This window comes from Schistocerca serialis, chromosome 7 (genome assembly GCF_023864345.2).
Source record: "Schistocerca serialis cubense isolate TAMUIC-IGC-003099 chromosome 7, iqSchSeri2.2, whole genome shotgun sequence".
Lineage (NCBI taxonomy): Eukaryota > Metazoa > Arthropoda > Insecta > Orthoptera > Acrididae > Schistocerca > Schistocerca serialis.
In genome coordinates this window covers 611,799,561-611,826,784 of record NC_064644.1, presented here as the reverse complement: position 1 = coordinate 611,826,784, position 27,224 = coordinate 611,799,561, and positions in this window count along the sequence as shown.

The following is a 27,224-nucleotide window of genomic DNA, read 5'->3' as shown; positions in this document are numbered from 1 at the left end:
TTTTGTTCATAACGCGAGACAAACCGTCTCTTTGCGTCTATACTGATCGTCGCATGAACGTCGTGATGAGCAATATTTGTTTGGGCTGAATCCAGCGACACATTGAAAAGACGAATTTGCAATGCGGCTGACATCTCTTAGACACACTTTATTAGCGGAAACCAGGAGTATGCACCTGGGGCTCCATTGGTCCTGAGGAAGTAATCGGAGGCATCATTACAACTGTGGTTTACATGAACATTAAATTACTGCGTACCACCTATATTCCTTCATGTTAGACTGTGTCTTCACCAACGGCGACAGTATCTTCCAGCATGATAATTGTCCGTGTTACTAGGCTACGATCGTATTATAGCGATTTGGGGAACTTGATAGTGAACACAAGTTCATGCTTTGGCCTGATCTCATCGATGATGCTGATGGAACAAATGTAGCACACAAATACCGCGTGCACAAACCACCAGCTTGTAATTTACTGCCGGCCGCGGTGGTCTCGCGGTTCTAGGCGCGCAGTCCGGAACCGCGCGACTGTTACGGTCGCAGGTTCGAATCCTGCCTCGGGCATGGATGTGTGTGATGTCCTTAGGTTAGTTAGGTTTAAGTAGTTCTAAGTTCTAGGGGACTGATGACCACAGCTGTTAAGTCCCATAGTGCTCAGAGCCATTTGAACCATTTTGTAATTTACTGGAATTACGTAACCTGTGCGTAGGTACTGGTACCACATACCTCCAGGAACCTATCAATGACTTGTTGATCCTCGCTGCGCAGTACCACTTCTTTACAACTTTCCAGAGGTGAACCAACACGCTATTAAGCAGATGCTCATAATGTTCTGTACCACCAATTTATATTACTGTAGTATACAAGGTGAGTCTTACTAAGATTTGAAAATACCAAAGCGATGTACATGGCCATGCTGAGACAAGTAATTTTATACAATACATATTGGGCCGCAAAAGTCGGGGAATACCCCTAAGGGTGGATGACAAATGTTGAACATGTGACGTCATCAGAAGACGTAACTCACTACACGTGTCCTAGCCGACAGGGGGCAGCGCTAATCGTCGCCCTGCTAGGCTCTCTGTTTTCGTCCTTGCCCTATCCGACGTGATGCAGTAGTGCTCGCGCTAGTGGTAACAGATGAATCGGTTTACATTTAAAGAGCTTGCACATGTGCATCTCCGTTTTGGTGTTGCTAATTCCAGTGATCTTGCAGCAAGAGGTACTTACGCCGAGCGTATCCTACAGTGTGTCGTTTGCTACTGTGGATCGTCCAATGCGTGAAACAGGGGACCTGAGCAAGACAAAAAATGTAATGAGGTCGTACAGGCTGTGTTCTGAAATCAGGTTTTATTTACTAAAGAAAACATCGGTCAGTTACTGTTTGAGGCGCAATTCGGAAGCTTATGCGCACTTCCTTCTGACGCAATACGGTACTGTACTTTGCAATAAATAGTCGGAGACAGCAAGACCTCAGTGTAGACCCATGATCGTGTAATGCAATGGAAAAAAAGCGCTACCTACCGGACGCTAGACTCGAACCCTGAGTATTAGCCGCTAAGTCACACATGTAGGCTCGGGAGCGACATCCATGTGAATACAGATGCTGCACTTGCGGCAAGGCATGTCATCTGGTGACGTCACATATTCACGTTTGTCATCCACTTTAGGGGTATTTCCCGACATTTACGCTCCCAGATGTCTTTTATTAAATTACTTGTCTCAGCATCAACTATGTCACTTCGTGGGTTTTTAAACGTTAATAAGAATCACCCTGTAATAAAGGTGAGGAAAGAAGGAAATGTAGGCTTTAAGGTCTCGCTAACTACGTAGTCATGTACAGATGGAGCACAAATTCGGGCTTGACATGTACACAACGAGAAAACGGAGTTCCTTTTTTGTTAAACGAGGCGGGGTGAGTAGGGGAACCACGGAAGTACAGGTATTCTAAATACGGAAGGGCGAAATGGAAAGACCGCACCGTCTGTCTTGCTCGTCCCGCCACCGCCAACGTCAACGCGCCCCACCGCCTGCATTTATTGGGTCAGAACGAGACCCTCGTGCAGCTCATCCGTGTGGCGTAATCGCGTAGAAGCGCAGCCGCCGCCGGGGCTGGGACTTGACCTGCAGTGAAGTGTAACGTGTCGGAAAGAGGCGCCGCCTTTCTGCAAACTAGGCAAGTTGCGGCGCGGGCTTAATGAAGCGAGTTGCCAGCCTAGCCTAACGCAGCGCAGCGCACCGGCCGCCTGCGCCGGGCGCCGCGCGCGCTTCCCTGGCGCACTTGGCAAGTTTGCCGAGAGCGGAACGAATGGCCCGGCCGCCGCAAACCGTGTTCCACAGAAAGTTTTACGTCTCCGAGTGCACCTGCACCACCTCTTCTAAGAGCCCCTCATTTGCGTTTTTGACGTCGGAAACGATATTACGGCGAATCTGACTGTCAGCACATGAACTTGGAATCAAAATTCTAAATTACTTTCACTGCTGTAATTAACTTGCAAAGTTGTCACCGAGACGCTGATTAAACGACAAACCAACGTACTTAGCAATCCCGCAGGTGGCAGGAATTTTGAACCACAAAACGTCGAAAAAATATTAGATATGTAGGGTGAGGCAGCAAGACAGGCCACCCCGAATGTGTCCAGAATGAATAATTACATCGAGGTATGGTTTTCGCCAACTTATAGTGGGCATTAGTCGAACTTCTTGATGTTCGCAAGTAATTTTTATCGTTTAATATACCTATATACTTTTCATTGCGGTATCTGAAAGAAGGTGGCGAGGTGTGTGAGAAAAGTAATGAGACTGATTTTTATTTTTTTCGGAAGCTTCACACCGGCGGAATCGTTCCCAGTCTGGGTAGCAGCGCTGGAAGGCTTCAACTAGTAGGGCCTTTAACATGTCCGTCATATTCTTTTGAATGTTCTCCAGAGTCGCAAAATGACGTCGTTTTAAGACATATCTCAATTTTGGGAAAAGAAAGGAATCATAATGACCCAGATCCAGTGAATAAGGGGGGGGGGGGGGGGCTGTGGAACAAGTGGCCGTGTGACGTGGGACGTTGTCGTCATGCAGTATGCCCTTGGCTTCAGTGTTCGGTCTCACACGATTTTCAGTTTTCCTAAGCCTTTCAAGCACATCTTTGTAAAACACTCGGTTGACGGTTCTTTCCTGGAGGAACGAATTCTTTCTGCACCATATCCCAACTGTTAAAAGAGAAAATTAGCATTATTTTGATCTTTGACGTGCTCATTCGATATTTTTTCCGTAGAGGTATCTCAGTGTGTCTCTCCTCACTTTGCCTGCTTGTCGCAGGATAGTACTCAAAAATCCAAGGTTCATTACACGTGATCACACGAGTGAACTGTTGGTGGTCATTGGCAACCCTCTCAAGAAGACGAACGCACATGTTTCCTCGATTATCCTTCTGCTGAGCTGTGACATTTCGCGGCACTATTTTGGCACAAACCTTCCACATGTGCAAAATTTCGGTCTATATTTGATGTACTGTCAAAGTGTTTAACAGCTGACCCATCCTCATTAATGTTCAACGTCGAGCTGATCTCACAAGAACACGAACACGTTCGACATTTTCGTTGCTTTTCGAATTTGAACGTCTCCGTCTCTCATCTTCATTGTGTTCTCGGCCTTCCAAAAATGATTTGTACCACCGAAAAACTAGTGCTCTTGATGATGAGTGGTCTCTAGCTATAAATTCCGCTATTCCACTTTCGTAACACACAACAACAACAAGACAGTGCAGGCGCTCTGAAAAATCGTGTGATAGCTGTACGGAGCTGAAACTCGGACTGAGCTTCTGAAGACTGACACACCAATCCACACGAGTAGAACAACACAGCGTTGCCAGATCGCTCGCATTGTTGTCAGTCTCGTTACTTTTCCCACACACCTCGTATGAGGGAGCTTGAATGACTTGATCCAATAGTACCAAGATAACAGCACTGCAGGTTCGACAAACGTCTGACGCATTATACCAAATGTAAGCAAGAAAGAACTTAACTAAGGTAATGTTCGTGTGTTTATTATCACGTCTGTCATATCAAGTGCCCAAAATGTTGACCTTGAGCATTACTCACGCTATATACTGTTCCTGGAGAAACAATATTGCACATTCAATTTCATCTGGAATTAACAGCGGTACAGGTTCGTGTTATAAGATATTTCATTCTTTCGGGAGTCGTTGGCGTTTCATGATAGATCTCTTTTTTTGATTTTCACCATAGGTGAAAGTATGGAAATGCTAAATTTGGTGAGTGTGCGGACCACTTTGTGACGCCTGAACGGCCACTCCAGTGCTCTCCAAATGTTCTTTCGCAATACATCTGTGCAGTGGGAGGGACATCCGTCATGTTGGTATCATACTGAATGCCCTGTGTCAAGTGGGATGCCTTCCAATAACTGCGGCAGCAGCACATCTTAGGGACTCGGAAATACTTGAGTGTATTTAGCTTCCCATCATTAAAACAGGGATCAATGATGCGGAAGTTACGAAACAGTCGCCAAACATTCTTAGACCAAGAGCATTGTTTCTTTGAGTCAGTTGGATTTTTCAACTGACGGTTCATTGTACTGCGAAGACTGACATGCCCATGGCTTGTAAACGGTGCTTGTTCCTTAAACAAAATTCTACATAGATACGACGCATCGCTTTACACTTTTCGTAGATAAGATTCGGAGAACTGTAACTAATTTTGGAAGTCACTGCCATGAAGATGTAGCTGCAGCGAAATGTGAAGAGGATGAAATGCGACGGACTGTAGTGTCCACAGTACACTCGTTTGGTTGATCCCTCTTGTACTTCGAAGATGCCTCTTATGGGCATTTAGAGCCGGACGAAGTGGCCGTGCGGTTAAAGGCGCTGCAGTGTGGCACCGCAAGACCGCTACGGTCGCAGGTTCGAATCCTGCCTCGGGCATGGATGTTTGTGTTGTCCTTAGGTTAGTTAGGTTTAACTAGTTCTAAGTTCTAGGGGACTAATGACCTCAGCTGTTGAGTCCCATAGTGCTCAGAGCCATTTGGGCATTTACATTGTGTGTTAATGCTGCTAAACTTTTAGTTCGTGTTTTTCATGAGTTACTCTTCCTTTTTTCTTGGCGTATTTTATTCTCCACACTTCCAGTTTCTAGAGCCTTTTGTATAATTATTGCAAAAACAAATCGTCAGTGCTTGGCACGACCCGCATATTCTACAAAATACAACAGCACCGCTGCTCTGGTACGTTGGCTGTATTCGCCATGAACGATATTCCCTTTTTGGCTGTCGTAAACATTGCGAATGTCTTATCTGCTTGATGGAGGACTTTTTAACGCATATTTGGTGTGATATTTATGTGTTCTATCTGACAATACTAAGCATTTGGGACGGTGACTGCTTACTCTTTGATTATTTATTTAATTACTGACTGTTACCTGTAGCCGCACTCGCGTACCATTAGTCCTGTTACGATGAGTGATGGCGAGTAAGTGACCTACTGTGTGTGGAATAACGTCAGCTGCTGTCGCGTGTTCGTGATGTGCCTCCCCCCCCCCCCCCCCCCCCCGCCCTCCTCCTGGCTCCCAGCTGCTCCACTGTGCACCACACGGCGACGCGTGCAGCGGTGCCGGTGTCAGGGAGTGAACTGGACGCCACATCCACGCGTCGTGATAGGCAGCTATATGTTATACAAAGTGTACATTATACAACGAATTGAAACATGATTTATGTCGTCTGAGGTAATAAAAGATATTCCATTCTCTGCTTCGCTCTATGATGTGCCGAAGTCTTTTTTTATTTCTCCTCTCAAAAGTAGCTTATGTTCTTCCTCAGAGTTCAAACTATCTACAGTCTACCAAATTTCATCAAAATCAGTTCAGGGAAAACGTAACAGACAGAATTACTTTCTCACCTATGTTATTAGCATAGGTATATACGAACCTGCAGCTTTGTGAGATTTTCGGATGGTCATTTTAGTTATAACCTTCAACTTAATAATATACATTACATTTCTGTCTTTCTGCAGTAAGTGGACGCGGAAAAGGATAATATCTTCTCTAGTCTAGAATGTATAGCGGCAGTTTACGTTAGTGAATTCTGTGACCCCTAACATTCCTTCCGCTGTTGAATAACCGGACCAGTTCCGGACTGCCTCATTGTGCTTTCCATGCAGTTTTTTTAACTTTTTCAGGAAAACGAGTCTCATACTCCAAGAGAAAGTATGCCATATTCAGTAACATACATTGTGAACGTGGTTTGTATTCCAGTTTTACATTTTCCCTTCATTCATTCATTCATTTCCGTGTCCGGTCAGCATTTCCAGAAGGTAACAACTCCGATGAACTCCGATGGCCTTGTTGTTTCCCTCTATCAGGTCCTGTGTTGTGCAGGGTTGTTCAAGTTGAGGACAAATTAGCAAGTGGGCCGGATCTTGTGTTGTTCAGCACTAGCAGGATGTATCTCCGTCAGCTGGAAGAATGCCCCATTTTCGCATGTTGGTCTTGCAATGAGGAACGTCCACCCTAAGACGATTGAGCGGTCTCCAAATAGCTGGATATAGGTGGTGGTAGCTTGCTCTTCCACCTGGTGATGCGGACAGACTCTGGTGCTCCTTCCAGTGGTTGAGTCCTGGCGATGATGCTCTTTCTCGACATCCGTCGACGGACTACAGCCTGATGATCATGCAGTGGATGTCGGGGATCATAAGTTTGCTTAGCCCTCTCTACATCAGCAGAAACAGTCCTTCTAATAGTGGGGGGAGCTATTCCAACAATTAAAAAAAAAAGTGTGTGAAATCTTATGGGACTTAACTCCTAAGGTCATCAGTCCCTAAGCTTACACACTACTTAACCTAAATTATCCTAAGGACTAACACACACACACCCATGCCCGAGGGAGGACTCGATCGTCCGCCGCGATCAGCCGCACAGTCCATGACTGCAGCGCCTTAGTAAGCTCGGCTAATCTCGCGCGGCTATTCCAACAATCGGGTAGATTTTATCGACTAGAGTTGGCTTCATATATCCCTACGAGATTCGGACGGTCTCACTGATTGGAATATCAACCTGTTTGGTGTGAGTGGATGCACTCCATACAGGTGAAGCATACTCTGCAGTGGACACACACAAAGCAAGAGCCGAAATTCTTAGGACGGGAGAGGACTTGGTCCCCAGGCGGTGGATGTGAGCTTCCTCAAGATATTATTCCGTGAACTTTCAGCCTGGTGTTATGGCAATGTTTCTCGAAGGACAGAGTTCGGTCAAGGGTAGCGCCCAGATATATTGGTGCCGAACAGTGATCCAGTCGTTTATCTCGCCATGTAACGTCCATTTTCCTCCGAGCTTCTCTATTCTTTAAGTGAAATGCGCACACCTGAGTCTTGTTGGGATTTGGCTTTAGATGATTGGCTTTGTAGTAGGGGTCAAGCGTATCTAGCGCAGAAGTCAACTCTTCGTCTACTTCTTCAAACGTCTTTCCTTGAGCAGCCACTGCACTATCGTCAGCATAGATGAAAAGCCTGGAATTTTCCGTTATGAGCTGATCATTAAACACTGAAGAGCACAAGGGCGAGCACGCTGCCTTGAGGTAAGCCATCCTTTTGTATGCGCCATCTGTTCTTCTTACCATGGAGAGAGAATCTTCTGTTCTGCAGGTGAACACCAATAAGGGATGTTAGTTGGTAATCCTTGGTGAGTTGGTAAATTTTCGTCAGCAACTTCCTGTGGTTGATAGTGACGTACGCAGCTGTTAGGTCGCAGCTGTTAGGTCGATAGCTTATAAGAGAAACAATAAGTGACCACGAAAAATTTCAAACTTAGTACGATGAGGTGGGCTACTTAGTATGTGTGACCGATTATCGTGTTGGAATATGAACGTGTGACCGATTTTTTGTTATGTTTGTAACGGAAATGGCTTTCTTGCCGCCAAAATCAGGCATATTGAATAAATAAGAATAAATGATTGAACTTGGAGCGATTTTCTATGTTAGTGGAGGTAGGCCAATAATACTAATAAATAATGATAAATGATAATGTCTAACATAAATAATAATAAATGATAATAAATGATAATGAATGTTAATAAATTATAATCAATAATAATGAGTAATAATAGAGACAAGTACGGTTTAGCATGCATTAGCTTGTTGGAATTCATACTTCCCGCCATTTCTTCTTCTGGAGGCTTAGGTTAGTGGACATAGCACAATTGGGTTATTTTCCCGCCAAGATTCAAACTTCCCGCGATTTTTTCTGGAGGTTAGGTTAATGGACGTAGCACAATTGGCTTATTATCCCGCCAAAAGTCGCCATCTTGGATGACATCATGAGCTGTTGCCAAGTCTACATGCCGCCATCTTGGATGACGTCATCGCTCTCATCTTGAATAAATTTGGCAACAATGCAGAGTGAGCTGACACGAACCTTGCCCCAATACTGCCAAAACGTTACATCATTTTACAACATAACGCCTTCTGCAAACCACAGATGCGTTACGTAAGTGATTTGCAAACCACAGATTAAGGTGTTAATCGCAAAACTTCTAAATCAAAACGTGTTCGTTTATTAGACTGGATGAGTAAGGACACTCACAGACATTACTAAGCGATATTTGTATTATTTACCTGCCATGAGCTTAACGTTAACGTGATTCGATACTAAATGAATTACGCAATACCATTTGCGTTTGAAAATGAACTTTTAGACAGTTATAAAACACTCCCAACATTAAATGCTGGATCAGATTAGTCTTATTCCACTTTTGGCCAGTTGTCAGCGACGCTTCGTGCTGCTTATAATCTCGTTTCCTTTGGCATGTAGCACTGCTAACTGTGGAAGGCCTCGCGATTGTTGAAGCACGAATATTTCGGCCGAACAAGTTTCAACGTGCGCAAGGGACAGCGGAGGTTTTCTTCATTATTTACGATTTTACTGCACGTTCTACAATTATTTACAGCCATGCAAGTGGTTTGGCAGACACTTTTTCCGTGAAAAACAACCTTTATCTCAATCGTATATGTGTATCATCATTCAGACGGATTAAATGGTAAATTATTTACAGTGTGAGAACCATGTATGTATAGAAAAGTTATTGTATAGCACAGTGAAAGTTAGTGTCCTGCAGCAAAAGGCCGACACGAGTTATTTGCAAATGAGAGAGAGATAACTGTGGAAAATATCTCCTGCGCTTGTGACGACGTCTAGGGTGGAAATTTGCAGTTATAAAAACATCTGGGAATGCTATAACAGTGTTATCATCAAATTCTGAATTCGCCGCAAACACCAAGAGAGTGCAGGACGCATTGCATCGGGTAGTCACTTGCAGCCAGAATGGAGGAACGAGTTACAAAGTTGTGGTCTGACTACTGAAGACACTATTGTGGCAAATACAACCGAAGAAAATACGCGAGGCTTAGAGAGCCCCGTCAGTCAGAGTTTATAAGGCATGCGGAGTGTCCTCCCAGGGGAGCAGCGACTTAATTGGAGCCAGTGACATACTACCGAATTTCATTTGGAACGGCGCCTGAGACGGAGCGGCTCATTAACCAAGGACAGAGTAATTGCCTCAATTAAAGATTTAGCGTACGGAGGACTGCAAGACAAGTATTTGAACGCACAAGAGACAGGAAAGGGGGGGGGGGAGAATGAGCAGTTTCATTTTGTGGACCATGAGCTGCTGGCAAAGAGCATTCCTCACGAACTGGAGACGTATGGGCGAGACGGAGCTGGATTTTAGCCAGCGATTTTGTGTTTGAGAGGGCGCCGAATACACATATTCAGCTAACGCTGCTTCGTGATCTCTAGTAATTTCTCTTGGTAAATGATACTAGGCCGAATCCCACGTCCGTACAGGGAATGTCAGATTATACTTAAGGCATGATATTTTGGTGGGATAAAGTGGAAAATGCGGTAGTAGACGCCGGCTTTGATCAGTGACACAGTGAATATGCGTCAGACGACGTAAAAGCATGACTACTATAACGTCAAATCCTTGGCCATATTTTGAAACTTTAATGAAACAGTCAGTTTTAATTACGAGAACTGACTGCCTCGGGGAAACATATGTCTCGAGTTACAAATATGATTCCGAACAAGAATGAATAAAAGAAACATTTATCGTAAAATTTATCCATATTGGACTTCGTAAACTCCGCTGCCGTCAATTAATGTCGGCGAATTTCGCAAATACTTTTAAAATGCTTTACTTCAATATCATAACCGGTATCGGGCTCTCGTGCCATCTTCACATAACTTACATTAAAATAACTTACGAACATTACGTACAGCTAATACAGGCAGTAAAATGAACCTCCTAGAAAAACTTGTACATTCACCCCCTCAGTTCACTTCACTACGTTCTAAATGAGCAACTATAATTAGCCAACAAACAATGTCTACATAATTTCCTGTGGGTCTTCACACAAATTAAACACAGAATGGCCCCTCAACAACTAGAAAGGTGATCGAGAATATAAAAAAAAAAAAAAAGAACACGTGCACACGTAGAACATCGCAACAGCTACTATGGAACGAAAGAAATGGAGACAAAACAACCACACCAAACAGACCTTGTGAATAGCCTACTAACAAGTATTTTTAATTTTTCACATTTCATAAAACATTCTGTAATTATAATTTGCGTATATGTTATTTGTAAGGCCGGCAGAGCGGTGTGCTGATCACATGCCCCTCCACATCCGCATGTGGTGACGCCTGTGGGCTGAGGATGACACAGCGGCCGGTCGGTACCGTTCCAAGGCCTGTTTATATTATTTGAAATAGTTTATGATGTCGTTATGAAGTTACCTCTTAAGTCAAATATTGAGCAAATGGCTTGCCCTCCTGCACCCTCCACTTTTTCATTTTGCATTGCGCTAAGGTAACTAATAAATTATTTGATCATCAAATGTACGTAAATGTGTGTGTGTGTGTTTTCATATACGTCTAATTTTTCATATATGTTTAATTTATCGTATGCAATCTGATGGCTTTACAATTTTTCGTTAAAAATTACACTGCCAGCTGTTGAAAAGAAAACACGAAAAACAATTTGTCCTTAAATAACAAGTTCAATCTTGGAACAGAAGTATTTGCTGTTATTAACATATTTCACTTCCTACAAAGTTTATCTGTTTAGTGTAGGTGTATGATCAATAGAAAATGTATTATATCTTTGCTTAATACATACTCTTTGTATTGCAATCGAAAACATGTAATGTAAAGCACATGGTCCAAGCTCAAGGTGACGCGAAGAACATTTTAAACTATTCCTGTGCCACCGTGATTTATGTAGAATGTGTATACTATTTGCACTGGAACGGGTTATAGGCGAACATTGTTCTGTAAACAGTAAAGATCGTATCAAAACAAAGCGCCATACACTGGAACATACGTAAGTGTGTACAACTGTTTCGTCCAATATCCAAATAATCGCACGCACTTTAACACATTATTACAATCGAAAATACGTGTACACTGATGACAGAAAACGTCATGAGCACCGGCTTAATACCTTGCCTGTCCGTCTTTGGAACGAAATACATGACTGATTCTGCGTAACAGGGATCCGAAGGTTTTTGGTAGGTTTGTGGAGGTATGTGGCATTAAATGTCTACGCACAGGTCATGTAATTCGCGTAAATAACGGGCCGCCGATTTTCATACGTGGTGATGGCGTCCGGTAGCGCCCCAGATGGGTTCCAAAGGATTTCAATTAGGCGAATTTGGTCGTCGAGACATAAACGCGAGTTCACTGTAATGCTCCTCCAACCACGATAGCACGGTTCTGACTCCGAGACACGGACAGTTATACTGCTGAAAGATGACATCGCCATCGGGGAAGACATCAAGTGTGAACGGATGCAAGTATTTCACACCTGTCAGCGTGTCTTCGATTTCTACCACAGGTCCCACGAAAGAGCAGGAGAATGTCTCCCATAGCGTAATACTGCTCCCACCAGCCTGTGTCCGTGGAGCACTGGACGTTTCGAACCACCGTTAGCCTCGATGACGGCGTTTGTGGAGATGACCATCGATCTAGTGTAGCAAAAATGTGATTCACCAGAAGAGCCGACAGGTTTCCATCGATCGACGGTCGACTCCCACTGCGAATGTAGATGACGATTTCGATCGGTCAACATGTTAACGCGCAAGGATGATCTGCTGCGTAATTCGATATTCAACAGTGTACGATGAACGGTGTGCTCCGAAACGTTTGTGCATTTTGCTTTTCGGCATAGATGCCACAGATCACCATATATCCTATTTTAAAGAGCAGACAAGTCTCAACACCCCACATTCTGTGAAGAGTCGGGGACGTCCAACCATTTAGCGCATAGTGAAAGTTTCACTGCCCTTCTGCCTATTTCCGTAGATGCTCACAACAGCAGCATGTGAACATTCGACCAGTTTCGCCGTTTTCGAGATACTCGTTCACAGGCTCGGCGTAATAAGAATCTGCTCTTTGTAAAAGTTGTTTATCTCGATGGGTTTGCCCTTTTGCAGCCCGTATCTTGGCTAGGGTGATCCGCCGTCCCCGTCTGCTCCACTCGCACACTGTTCTGCCTCGTCCCGTGCCGGCAGCGCCACCACGCTGCGTCCAGCGTCGCGGTGCTCAGTGGTCGTAGTGTTCTCACTCATCAGTGCAGACTTGCGCTAAAAACTGGAATATTCTTGTGTAGTACAGGATTGTATAACATGCTGCTGATGGAAAAAATGTAACCGGAAACGTTGGTCACCTGAAAATGAACATGGCAGCCCGAAACCGGTTACGGCATTGAGATACACCATTTTAAGGGTATTTGTGGCTGGTTGCATAATTCACCACAAGTTTACCGGAAAGAAAACGTTTTATCGTAAAAGAATCTCTGCAGCAGTAATGTATATCGTGACACACAGCTCAAACTTAAAATTAAACATATTTATGGTAAAGAAATCGCAGCAAGACTAACAAAATAGCTATATAGCTCAAATGGACACTACAGATGTACTTACGAATGTACTCGAGGAGACAAAGAAACTGGTACACTCGCCTAATATCGTGTACGGATCCCGCGGGCAAGCAGAAGAACCGCAACACGACTACTGTCTGAAGTAGCAATGGAGGGAATTGACATCATGAATTATGCAGGGCTGTCCATACATCCGTAAGAGTTCGAGGGTGGACATCTCTTCTGGACAGCACTTTGCAAGGCATCCCAGATATGCTCAATAATGTTCATGTCTGGGGAGTTTGGTGGCCATCGGAAGGGTTTAATCTCAGAAGAGTGTTCCTGGAGCCACTCTGTTGCAATTCTAGAAGTGTGCCACATTGACCTGGTGGAATTGCCCAAGTCCGTCGGAATATACAATGGACACGAATGGATGCAGGTGTTCAGACAGAATGCTTACGTATGTGTCTGCTGTCAAAGTCGTATCTAGACATATCAGCGGTCCCATATCACTCAAATTAACACGCCCCACACCATTACAGAGCCTTCACCAGCTTGAAGAGTCACCTGCTGGCATAGAGAGTTCACGGATTCATGAGGCTGTCTTCATACCCGTAAACGTCCATGCACTCGATTCAATTTGAAATGAGACTCGTCCGACCAGGCAACGTGTTCCGAGTCATCAACAATCCAAAGTCCATGTTGACGGCCAAGACGAGGCGTAAAGCTTTGTGTCATCAAGGGTACATGAGTGGACCTTCGGCTCCGGAAGCCCATATCCATGACGTTTGTTGAATAGTTCGCAAGCTCACGCTTGCTGATGGTCCAGCATTGAAATCTGCACCAATTTGCGAAAGGGTTACACTTCTGTCACGTTGAAAGGTACTCTTCAGTGATCGTTGGTCTCGTTCCTGCAGGATTTTTTTCCGGCAGCAGCGATGTCGGGAATTTGATGTTTACCGGATTCCTGATATTCACGGTACACTCGTGAAATGGTCGTACCGGAAAATCCCCAATTGATCGCTACCTCGGACTTGGTTTGTGCCATCGCTCGTGAGCCGACTTTAACTTGACGTTCAGACTCACTTAAATCTTGATAACGTGCCACTGTAGCAGGAGTAAGCGATCTAAGAACTGCGCCAGACACTCGCCTTGTATAGGCGTCGCCGACCGCAACGCCGTTTTACATATCTCTGTGTTTGAATACGCATGCCTATATCAATTTCTTTGGCGCTTCAGTGTGTACCGGTAGGAAATCTAAAGTATTACCATGAGCAAAACTTTATGTATCAGATTTTTTAACTATACATCAGGAAAATACAGGCGTGTCTGTCGGCGCATCGGACACCGTTGATGTTCTTTCATTAAATGCTTTCCTGTTAATGATCTCAACCCCCTGTGATATTTAAGCCGAGCATTTTTCTGCTGTACGAAATACTATTTAGTAAAAATTACGCCAGTCTTACAGGTTACTCTTTCCAAACAATGACGACCTTCAAGGTATTCATTTCTGTTATATAATGAAAACGACTCGAATGTCATAGAAAATCTCCAGAGGTGTAGTAGAGACCACGATAAACACAACCAACCAAATAAACTGTTTCGTAAGGCAATCGAAGCTAATATCACTAGGCATACTTTTAGCTGTATAACACAAATGGAGATTGAGATACACAATTATGTACGTACGTATCTATAAGATGTATATCGAAACTGTTATGACAAGAGCAAGTTCAACTATTTATCGACAAGTTCTGAATGGTGAATCGCAGGGAAAACTCTACAGGTGGTTGGCTGGTTGGTTAGTTCAGGGGAGAGGGCGAGACAGCGAGGTCATCGGTCTCATCGGATTAAGGAAGGAAGTCGACCGTGTCTTTTCTAAGAAACCATCCCGGCATTTGTCAGATGCGATTTGCGCCACCTCGCTCGGTCCTACAGCTGGAGTGGAGAACAGTGGGGTGTAAAACTTAGGGATGAAATTAACTTTTGCATCATATGTCACTGGCAAGTAACATAGGCCGATGGAACTTGGACCATACATAGACAGAACTGCTAAAGTGCAGTACGGTACAGCACAGTCAGTACAGAAGGTAAGTGAAAGAAATACGCAATGAGACGAACAGAAATGACGCTTTTATTCAAAGACAATAATTATAGTCACCGCGATTTGTGATGGTCATCTGGACATTACGAAAGTAGGTACAAGGTTATTAATAGGGTGTGTGGTGACTGTGGACAGCAATACACGGCCACCCGACGGTCAACGCGTTCTCCTGGCAGGCCGTTCCGCTGCTGCTGACTGCCGGCCGGCGGCCTGGTCGGCGCACGTGCCCGTACTGCAGCGTACTCCACGGGGCTTAAGTCGGGGGAACGGCAGTCCAGTCCTTTCACCTAGCATCCTCTCTTTCTAACACCACCGCTATCTGCGCCGTTCGAATCGGCGGCGCATTGTCATCTACAAGACTGAATTCAGAGCCGAATGCACCCCTGAAAAGACGAACGTGGTGAAGGAGAACAGTGTCACAATAACTTTGACGGATGAATGCATCGTGTTCAAAGAGTTGGAGGGCAGTACGCCCACGAAACATTATGCTTCCCCACACGATAACACCTCGACCACCAAAATGATCATGTTCGACAATGCTGGACGTACCATCGTATAGGGGAACACTTAATGCACCCACGAACATATTTCGTAACACTATTGTTACATCTTCTGTCTAGTTGAAATTATAAGACAACGAGAGGAGGGTGTCGATTTTGCAGCAGTGTAGTCACACGTTCTTCCATGATGTAAGAAGAGAATTAGGAGTTCCTAGGCGAGGTTTCTCGAGCATTGTCTGTTGTGGTTTTAACAGGGTTTGTTTCTTTATCAGTGAAGTATTAGGTACCCTGTCAGAATTTTCCTTGCGCACAAGAATTATATACTATAATTTATTACTTTTCTTTGTGCAGATGACTTCTGGTGGTGGTGTGGTTACGGTACACCTTATATGAAAGACGAAAAAAGATAAAAGTGCTCTGGAAAATCCACGAACACTACACAGAACTTTGGTTACTAACCGTTATACATTTTTCTTGCTGAAATTGTTACACACTATGTAAACTGCATTATTTTTAAATAATCAGTTCCCATCGCGAATTAAGATTTTTAAGGACTGTTTAAGGCGATGCGGGTTGATGTAAAATATAACATAAATACGGCAAATGCAATGCATGACAAAATTCTAGTGTAATAATAAAAAACGAGAATACGCAAAACTACGGCATCAGTAATAATTTTATAGTTCTCGTGTAGTACTCATTAAGCTCTTACGTAAGTTTCAAATATTTTCTAAGGGATATGATTTTTTTTTTTTTTGCAAAAAAAGGCGGAAACAGCAAAGACTAATGCCATTCCTCAGCGAACAAACTCAATAGTGTAAGTGTATACTGGCAAACTCCATGATGTTAAGATCACAGTATTCAGACTTGTTACAAAAACGAATCTGCCAGCTATTTAGCGAGTCGGCGTGCTGGGTTTCCATTTTATTCCCATATTATATTCTCCGGTTTTCATCACTGCAGACTCGTTAATCTACATCAGAGCTAATGTGTGTTGCACGCTCAAATCTCTGTGTCCTCCATTACGAGATTAATTCTTTTCTTTCGCTTTGGAAGTCGGAGTAGCAAACCCGTCTTCGTGTAATATTGTAATTTGACACTGAGGCGAAACGCTCTCAGCATAAAAACTTGTATGCTTCAATAACGCCACGCGCAGATTTTCTGTCACCGTTGTATGGGCCCCATTTGCATAGTACAGACGGACGAATATCTCTGAGAAGAGATAAACTATGATGACTATATCCTCATAATGGTCAGTTAGTTATACATGTGCTACTCTTATCATCATAAAAACGATCATAATTTTGTTTAAAACTAAGTTGTACATAATTCAACCGCAGAGAGATAATATTAAAAACAATCTTGGAACATTTTGTGGTCATATTCGTTTTATAAATTGATACGCCTTTTTTCTTCCTGCAATCTATGTTTATTTATGTTCCATACATCATCAAAGAATGAAACCGTTATGTTGAAATTGGAGATACAGACCTGTTTTTAGCGGGTTTCGCGCTCGTGGTGCCTTTGCATAATGACCAAGGTAAGTACTAAGGAATTTTCCGTTCAAAAATCCGTAGCAATCGCCAACACGGCCCCCCTCCCCGTGTGCCCCCTCCACCCCCAATAAGATTGCCTACAGGAACACCTTTTCTTGTCAAAGGTAATAAAAACTCTGAGAACTGCTTTCCAGGCCCCACTGAGTTGCAGATTTTGGACAGCCATTTGGATGTGGGTTTGCAGTTGTGTCGTTAAATTGATTACGCGCGGAAGTCACCTATAATAGACATGATCTGGCTTCCATGACTTGGGAATAAGTCGTGTGTAAAATCACATCGGTAGAAATTTGCTCATGCTGTGAGAGTATGCGCGTGCCCTCATCGGCTGCCGTAATTACTCGCTCCCGCAGCTTGCTTTGTGAGCAACCTGCATACCACTCACCGGTGATGATGGTGTAAGAGTGGCTGTACTTACTGCTCTTTATATAACAGTTTCTTGTCTCTCTTAGCCAACAACATGTTCTGCCTACTTCTGAAGACAGTTTACCACGTTTGACTAGTTGGGATGGACATTTATTTCTTCTTAGATTATTTTCCTCTTCTTAGTTTTAATCCCTGCGGAGGAACTGGCAATCTGACCGAAGAATCCAGGTTTGTGGATTAATGTTTAGAAATGTTTTTAGACGGACAATATACACAAGAGGAAAGAAAAGTCACAACACCAAGAAGGATCTACGCAGTATAAACGAAAGTTGGTAGACGTGTTTCTTTAGCTGAAAGACGTCTGTCCATATCTCTTGACAGTCTCGTGAGAGTGACGCTAGTAGCTCCAGTACAAGTACTCAAATCAGTTTTGCATTACATACACATTGTGACGGTCGTGAGCGTTGGTTACGTTTGAGACTGGACACGGTGAGTTGACGTAAGACGACAAAGACGCCATTAACAACACCACACTGTCTGAATAAGGTCGTGAAATAGAGCTACGAGAAGGTGGATGCACCTTCTGAGATGTTGCAGAAAGACTTGGCACGAAGTGGCCACTGTAGGTGAAGTTACAGTCGCAGGGAGACCGGACTTCGGACGGCCACGTGGCACTAGCAAGAGGAAAGACCGTCGTGTTCGGCGTATGGCTCTGGCGCATCGTACTGCATCTGCAGTAGCACTTTGAGCAGCAGTAACTCAACGAACTGTTACAAATCGGTAAGCTCCGAGCCATAAGCCCTGTAGCGTGCATTCCACTGACCCCAAACTACCGCCTTTTGTGACTTCAGTGATGTCAAGCGAGAGGTCGTTGGATGGCAGGGGTGAGATCTGTTCCGTTTTCTGATGAACGCTGGTTCTGCCACGGTGCCAGTGATGGTCTGGGTTGATCAGATGAAGAGCAATTGACAGCCTGCAACCTACCTCTTTGCATACTTAATACGCTCGACCTACAGCTGGGGATATGATCGGGGTGAAATTTCGTATGATAGCGGGAGCACTCTTCTGGTTATTCCACGCACGCCGACTGTGAAATTATATGTCAGTCTCGTGATTCGAACTGTTGTGCTCCCGATCGTGAACAGCGTTCCAGGGGGTGTTTTCTAACAGGATAACAAATGGTTCAAATGGCTCTGAGCACTATGGGACTCAACTGCTGAGGTAAGAAGTCCCCTTGAACTTAGAACTACTTAAACCTAACTAACTTAAGGACATCACACACATCCATGCCAGAGGCAGGATTCGAACCTGCGACCGTAGCGGTCACCCGGTTCCAGACTGTAGCGCCTAGAACCACTCGGCCACTCCGGCCGGCTAACAGGATAACGCTCGTCCACATGCTGCTGTTGTAATCCAACATAGTCGGCAGAGTGTCGACATGTTACCTTGGCGGGAGTGTTTTCCAACAGGATAACGCTCGTCCACATGCTGCTTTTGTAATGCAACATGGTCTGCAGGGTGTCGACATGTTACCTTGACGTGTTTGATCTGTCTCCAATCAAGTACATATGGGACACTTTCGGACGACAGCTCCAGCATCATTCACTAACAGCGTTAACCTTTACTGACCGACCAAGTGCAACATTTATGGAATCTCATCCCACAAACTGAAATCCGGCACCTTGCTTTCAACATTCTGTCGGTCACACCGGTTATTAATGTAACAGGGTTCCACATTTGCAATGGCTGATGACGCGCTTACATAAATCTGCGATCTTGCAATATTAATTACTTAAATATGTTACCTGGATAAAAGAATTCCGTAAATTCAATCACTCTACTTTAATTTTTTTTTTTTTTTTTGAATTCGTGTTTTTCATCAGCGTACAATGATTCCATTAATTTACTGGTTGTCTGTTGCATGTTCCTGGCCTTCTCCAGGTGACTTGTTATATTGCTTATTCTATCGGAAATGCTTGCTGTAAGTTCGACTTCCGATGCTGCCAGGAATGTGGGACTGAAGAGTTGCAGGCCGAATGTTTTTTATTTGTTAAGAGACAGGTGATAACAAGTCGTGCAATTAACTACTTTCACCAATATCATTTTGTACACCACGAATTCAAGGCTTGGAACACAGTACGAACAAGCTCGTGATTCGTTGGCTGTAATTTTTTCAGCAAAAAGATAGAAAACAGCTGATTGGGAGTGAGGACGCAGTACACACAGATGGTTCGCTCGGGTGTCGCATGTCGTAGCGGCGGAGTGCGGAGTGGCGGAGCGGAGGCGGCTGCGTCAGCCCGCGTCGCCACGCGCCTTCTCGTGTCGGCAGCTAAGCGCCACCTATTGGTTTTTTAATGTATGGCAGCGGCGCGCCCAGACCCTGGGCCACGTTCTCCTGGCAGTCCCCTCTGTCGGACCGCGATCGCCTGTGACTGGGCGTCCAGATTCGCTTCATAGAAGACGCCTCACCCGAGCTGCTTCCCGTTGGCACGTGAGCGCTGGCAGGCACAGTGTCACGGAAATGTGGACCTCAGGCAGCAGCAGGTGGGCCAAAGAAAGCACTGAGCTTGCCTTCAGGAAGACGTCTGTTCACATCCTTGTCTGGCTATCTGAGTTTAAGATTTCGTAGTTTCCCTAAATCACTTAATGGGAATGATTACCTTCCTTGTGACGAGGAACACACACAAACACACACATTTTAATGAGCCAAACAAAGGGACGAAAGTAAGTTTGACACGATACAGCTCGATGAAACTTGGACCATACAATGAAAGAAGTGTTGCAGTACAGTACAGTAAAGAAGGTAACTAAAAGACGTGTGCAATGAGACGAACAGGCATGACACTTTTATTCAAAGACAATAATCACCCTGAAGTCGTCATGATTCACGATGGTCATTTAGACATTACAAATGGCGAGACACGGTTCTTAATAGGTGTGTGATCAGTTACCACGGACGGCCATGCATTCTCTGCAACGTGCTCCTATGCTGTTCACATGCTTGGTTTCGAGTTCTTCTGATAGGGCTCTTCATATTTCCACCAGAGTGGCCGACAATTGTTGCATGACCTTGGTGTATGTGGTCGTGTTGCAACACATGTCCCCAACTCGTTCCATACGTACTCGGCGGGACTTAGACTGAGGCGACAAGAACCACGGGATACCTTCCCATATCGTGGCGGAGCTCCTTTCGCCCGGCGAGGTGCAGCAGCTGGAGGCGGCCTGGAGTCTGTAAGCCGTTGGAAGTCCTCTGCAGGAACACTCAGCCATGCTGCCGAACATAACCATTCCCCATCAATGACCGGTTCAGCTGCACAAGAGGGCGCAGTCCATTCCGTGCAAACACGGCCCACACTATTATGGAGCCACCACCAGCTCGTGCTGTGCCTCGCTGACAACGTGGGCCCGAGGCTTCGTGGGGTCTGTGCCGAACTCGAACCCTACCGTCAGCTCTTACCGAGTAAAATCGGTACTATCTGACCAGGCTACGGTCTTCCTGTTGCCTGGAGTGCAACCGATGTATGGTCAAGAGCCTAGGAGAGGCTCTGCAGGCGACGTTGTGCTGTTAGCAAGAGCAGTTGCGTCGGTCTGTTTCCATGCCACATGACCATTTCATTTTTTTTTCATAGCCAAATTTTGCTGCCCTGTCCTAACGGATATGTTCGTCGTGCGTCTCACATTGATTTCTGCGGTTATTTCACGCAGTGTTGCTTGTGCGCGATACCTGAAATATGGCATTCTCGGCACACTCTTGACACTGTGTATTTCTGAATACTGGATACGCCAACGATTTCCGAAATGGAATGTCCCTTGCGTCTAGCTCTAACTACCACTCCGCGTTCAAAGTCTGCGGCCACAGTCACGTCGAAAGCCTGTTCACGTGAATCCCCTGACTACCGCCGACCGCTCCGCCAGGAAGCTGCTCTCTGATACCTTGTGCACGCGTCACTGCCGCCATATGTGCATATCGCTATCCTGTAACTTCTGTCACCGGTGTAAGTCGGGAGGAAAGGCAGGCCAGTCCATTCGCTGACTACCCTCTCGTTGCTTGATCTCTTCTACCTGCGCTGACCGAGGCTATCGCGTATTGTCGTCTCTAAAAATGAAGTCGAAATCGAATGTTCCCTAGATATGACGCACATGGCGAAGGGGTACAGTGTCGCAATAACATTGACCATTGAAAGTACCTTATACAAAGGTCACACCCCCTCCGCCACCTCCTCTCCCAAAGAAACACACACCATAGCACATGGACCACCAAAACGATCATGTTCGACTATGGTCCTGAGTGCGTTACGTGTTCCAATGTCCCGCCATATGAGGGAACGACCAGCACTATCCTGTACTTTCTGCATCAGAGTCCCTGTGCCGCTGCATCACTTTGCTGTCAGGAGTGGCCGTCACGTGATGTGGGCTGCATAAAATCAGACAGAACCCCTCAGCCTGTAGGTTAGTTTGAAGAAATAAGTGTTCTTCATACGCCACGCGAAGCTAGCTAGATATGCTACTTCTTTACGGAGAATGCAACAGGAACACGAAGAGAACGATTAAGATGTGCGTACAGAAGTCTCCCAGCAGATGGCATTCAATAAGAATGACAATCTCGTGAGTTTATCTTGTTCCAGTCGGCTTGATTTTTGGAGTAGGATTAACAATAATAGGACATGAATGAATAGTGGTCGTGAAACGCACACCGTGCGATGTATTTACTGTAGATGTCACCCTGCTATTTTACGAGGTGTTATGTAGAGTGTCTCGAAAATTATAACACGTCAAGCAATACACTCGGTAGTCATCTAACAAACAGTGAACTCACTGCAGCGGTTTCACTATCGGAGTGTATTTTCCCACTTGTGAAGCGCTAGCAGTATCCTAATGGTGGTGCTTCCTATTAAATATGAACATGAAGAGGTTAGTCTACGTGACCCGTCCGTTAGCTTATCCTGGCCTCCATAATATGCAACACGACCGCCTGGAATAAGAATGGCACTGTTATTCATTATAAAGTGTAGCAAGACAGCTGTCAGCTCCCACAGGTAGGAAGTAAGCAATAAATTCGTCATTCGGGAGTAAACAAGTCGTTCACTATCAATAAGCTAACACGACCAGCGCGCGGTTTATGATTTACGTACAAGTCAATAGCGAATATCGCCCTATCTACTTCTGGCTGAAATTATTGCTTCGTTGGTGGGATCCATCAGGATTTGTTTCTGGCCTGGTGAACAACGTGGCTATCACTTTTCCAGAAATCCCAACCTCCACTACGACCCACTAATGAATACAGTCATACTCAGGCTCTAAACTGTTTGCTTATTCTGCATCCAAACTCCGAACCTCTTGCTGACGGATTTATGAGCAAATTTTCTGGTAGGAATACGCAGCTCCATCATTCGATATTCACAAAGTCTGTGAATCAGTAACGTAAGATTTCAGTTTGTCTTAATCCATTCATTTATTAACGATGTCTGGCTCATACGCAGTTCACCTTTCCTGTAAATCAAACCCCTTTAGTACCTGTAATTAAGTGTGTCAATGATATCCAAAAATGGAATATAACGAAAGGTGAGGTTCGTCAAAGTTCATCTCATCTACAAAACAATACGTTGTACGCTACTGGCCAAGTGAAAAAGATAAGTGTGTGACAGTTTATGTCGAGTATGTAAATTGTGTGCGTGTGTGTGTGTGTGGGGCAATGTCTTTTACCACATGAGTTATCAAACACTAAATAAGGAATGAATCTTGTCAGGTAATTTACGGTGAACGGTTGTTTGTAAACAAAGGTATATATTCTTGTTTACGTAATGATTTACAAGCAGATGCATTTACTATCTACATTTTAACAGTTCTGAAATGTATGCTTATCCGCAACAATGGATGAATATGATAATCAGTTAGTGAATTATTCGTTGTTGTTACTCAATCATCTTTCGAAATCAAGCAATACCTAGTATCATCTGTTTATGATAGCATTAATTAAACGTGTATGCGTTTCTTACCGATCACGAAATTGGCCCAACAGATACATCATAATAGAAACAAAAGAAAATGAAACGTACAGCATCATAACAGTAATACGGAACATTATCAGGAAATTCTAGAAACATTAAAAACATGAGAGCTACATTCTCTCAGTGTGGTTTCAATAAATATTGCGAAGCCGTACAAATTAGCAATTGCCATCGAATAATTTGTCCGCCAATAGGAATAATAATCGTTTACAGCTTTGGTTGCACCTTTCACATTCGCGGAACACGTACAGTCGTAGCCGTTTGCTGCTATGCGTGCTTACTTCTTTTTTTCCACGGAAAATACTGACTCATTCACTTGCGCGTGCAGACATTAGCGAACAATCAGTGCAGGCGATCTGGACGCGTGCCGCCGTAGAAACACGCAACGATTCCGTCAAACTCAGTGCGTTCTGGGAAAGAAGAAGAAGAAGAAGAAGAAGAAGCTCTGGCAGCAGGCCCAATAATCTAGAGGCTGTTACTTCGGAGCACCTGACTGTGACTGATTGTGTTCGCAGCAGTTTTCCAGTGGCATTCTTTGACAAAGCAATAAGTTTCCTTCTACACGGTCTCATGCAATTGTTTTCCTCACTTCGTGGCAGTACCACAGCTTATCTGCGTTCTTCACAAAACTGATTTCTGAACACTAAATACACACACACACACACACATTTACATACTCTAAAGCGATTGTCACTTCCCTTTTGCCCTTTTGACCAATACCGCCCAAATAAATATAAAGCTCATACTGTTTTCTAGATGAAGGAACCTTGTCTTCTTTTCTAGTTCATTTACGTATCCTCGTACGGGTGAAGAAGAAGTTTGATTTAAAGGAAAGGGGAATTCGGTATGAGCCAGTCATCGTTGGTAAAAGAAATTTACAGACTTTGACAATATTGCATGATGGAGTTCTGTATGCTTACTAGAAAGTTTGCACATAATATGCGTCAGATCTTCAGGATCTGGATGCTGAATAAGCAGACTATATATACCCATTCAGATCACATCGCTAATGTTTAAAGTGCATTTTCAGAAAAGTGCAGACAGTTAAGCAAATGGTTAACAACGCATCTGCCCGAGTTATCGGTGCAGTTAATTCTGAATAACTTTAATGGAGTCGTAATGCCATTGTTAGTAGACGCTTCCGTCGCCAGGGAGTGGTCGTAAAAGGGAGAGACGCGCTGGTCTATAACTCCTATTTGTAGATATAAGTGCTAACATCCTGAGTAAATGTCCATAACACTTCAGTACAATCATTTTATTTCTAATGTAACGAAATTTTAATGATCGTGCGTCCTTCGTATAATCTACTGTGACTCAGTGGTTCCGTCGGAAGGGAAAGGAAGGAAGTACGATTTGAATTTAATGTACTGTCGACGAGGAGGTCATTAACCCCAGCAATACTCTAAAGCGATTGTCACTTCCCTTTTGCCCTTTTGACCAACTTTTTTAAAAGACACTGATGTGTATGTAGCGCCCAGAATCTCAAAAATATCCCCTGGCAGTATCTCAGCAACACAGACGCTTTCTCCGTAATATGTACAACGTGGTGATGAGCACCTTTTCACCACCGCAAAAAATTTAAAAAATACAAATTTCGTTCACTGTCATTGACTTTTGCTCAGAATATAACTTTTAAAGATATATAGATGTGTAAGAAGGGTCTTGAACCTGAAAATGCGAAGGTGACAATTGTTGTGAAAAACACGTTCACTACTAAGTGGGTTAAATTTTACTGAAAAATTTAAAACACTTGGGGAGTGTAATGAAAGACAGAATTAAAAACAAAGATTTTTATCAAAATTTTAAAATACAAAGCCCAAAGGTAGATTAAATATTTTCAAAAGGTGGGTATAAATCATCCCCCCTCTCCACACCCCCTTGGTATTGCGAGGGTTAGAGACGAAGCCCAGACAGGGACAGCACAAGAACTGTGAAGGAAACAGAATGTATATTTTTCAAAGGAGTCGCTACCGACATTCGGTTTAACCAGGTCAGGGAAACTGCAGGAAATCTAAATGTGTTGGGCATGTAGGTATACGTACCCTGTTGCTTCAATATACGAGTAACGGACTATGAACCGACACAAACAGTACTTCCTTCTAATTTCTCCATTCATTGTTAAAATAAAAACATTATCTTCCTGTCTAAATCGATAGTCATTAACTCTGTAGTTAAAAAACAGAAATGTGATCCGAGTTAAAATGACTCACCTCAAATTATATTTTAAATAAGTAAGATGTTGGGGTGGTTTGGGGGAAGAGACCAAACAGCGAGGTCATCGGTCTCATCGGATTAGGGAAGGACGGGGAAGAAAGTCGGCCGTGCCCTTTCAAAGGAACCATCCCGGCATTTGCCTGGAGCGATTTAGGGAAATCAAGGAAAATCTAAATCAGGATGGCCGGACGCGGGATTGAACCGTCGTCATCCCGAATGCGAGTCCAGTGTGCTAACCACTGCGCCACCTCGCTCGGTAAGTAAGATGTAATTTGTTTATACTAATACTACAATTCATGATTATGGTGGTCCAGTGCTACTTGAACAAAGCGAACATGAATCTTGGACCAGTTTGCAACATCCTGAGGACATTCTGAACACGACAGAAGTTGCCGTCCACTGGATTCTGTCACTGTACACACCCGTTTTAAAAAGTCCGATGAACCGAGGCGGCAGCAGACATCTTGCTGCTGTGTCAGGCCAACCCATATAATTTCGTTTCAGGGACAGCTTGGACAAATCAAGCAGTACAAACACCTAGGTGTACCACCGATGAAAATGGCGATTACCTAACCATCATCGAGCAAGGTGATGGTAGGTGATGGTGAGCGTTTTTTGAGTGCTAACAGATTTTGCTCATAAGGGTAAAACCGTCACAGGAACGTACTACCGAAATCTCCTGACGATATTACACGAGACTGTCAAGATGCAGAGTGAGGGACGCTGCCCAAGGGTCTTTTTTTCTTTTTTTTGCTAGAGAAATCACTAGCTTATTCTGCACAGGACACTGTCGCAGATGCTGCTTCTTTGGGCTATCAAATTCTACCTCACAACTCACCCTTCTCTTTTCTCCTAATATGGCAATCACTGACTTCTTCTTTCTTCGGATGTAGGTACCACTGTGTGGGAACCATTTCCAGAATGACGGCATGGTAAATTTCGAGGTAGGCTGCTGCCTCACCAGGTAGACTGCTACCTCACCAATTAAAACGCAGATTTAAAGAGCCAAATGTCCACCAAATCACCCACCGTTGGAAAAAAAAAAAATGTGCCGCATGGAAGGGAAACACCTACCTCTTTCAATTGATACCGATATTTTATTTCTAAATAACCAGTACTTTCCAGTATTTGTTTGGTCCCGGTTCTAACAGGTCTTTTTTTATTTTTGTTTGTTAACCGGGTAAAAAAACCGAAATATCGGTTAGCCGTAGCAGCAGTGCTCAAATTTTTTGTTTTTAAATTAACCTTCTTAAAAAAGAAGTATTTTTTCTTAAAATTAGCGTTGGTTTGAAATATTGCGTTGTTACAGAAAATGGGGAAACCAACAGATACGATCACTAAACGGATCGCGAAAGAATTGGTACAGAGCACTGCGGAGACAGCTGTGTGTGAGCTGTCCCTGTGCTGCCGTGTGTCACGACTTGCGGCATGCGTGTACGTGCAGTGTGCAAGCGATCAAGTACAATCCTTCATTTGCTTCAAAAGATTAAAGTAATGTCTGACATTTCTTTGAGCTAATGAAACACAATAAAAACAGAAATTAGTTGTTCCGCTGCCTGTGTCT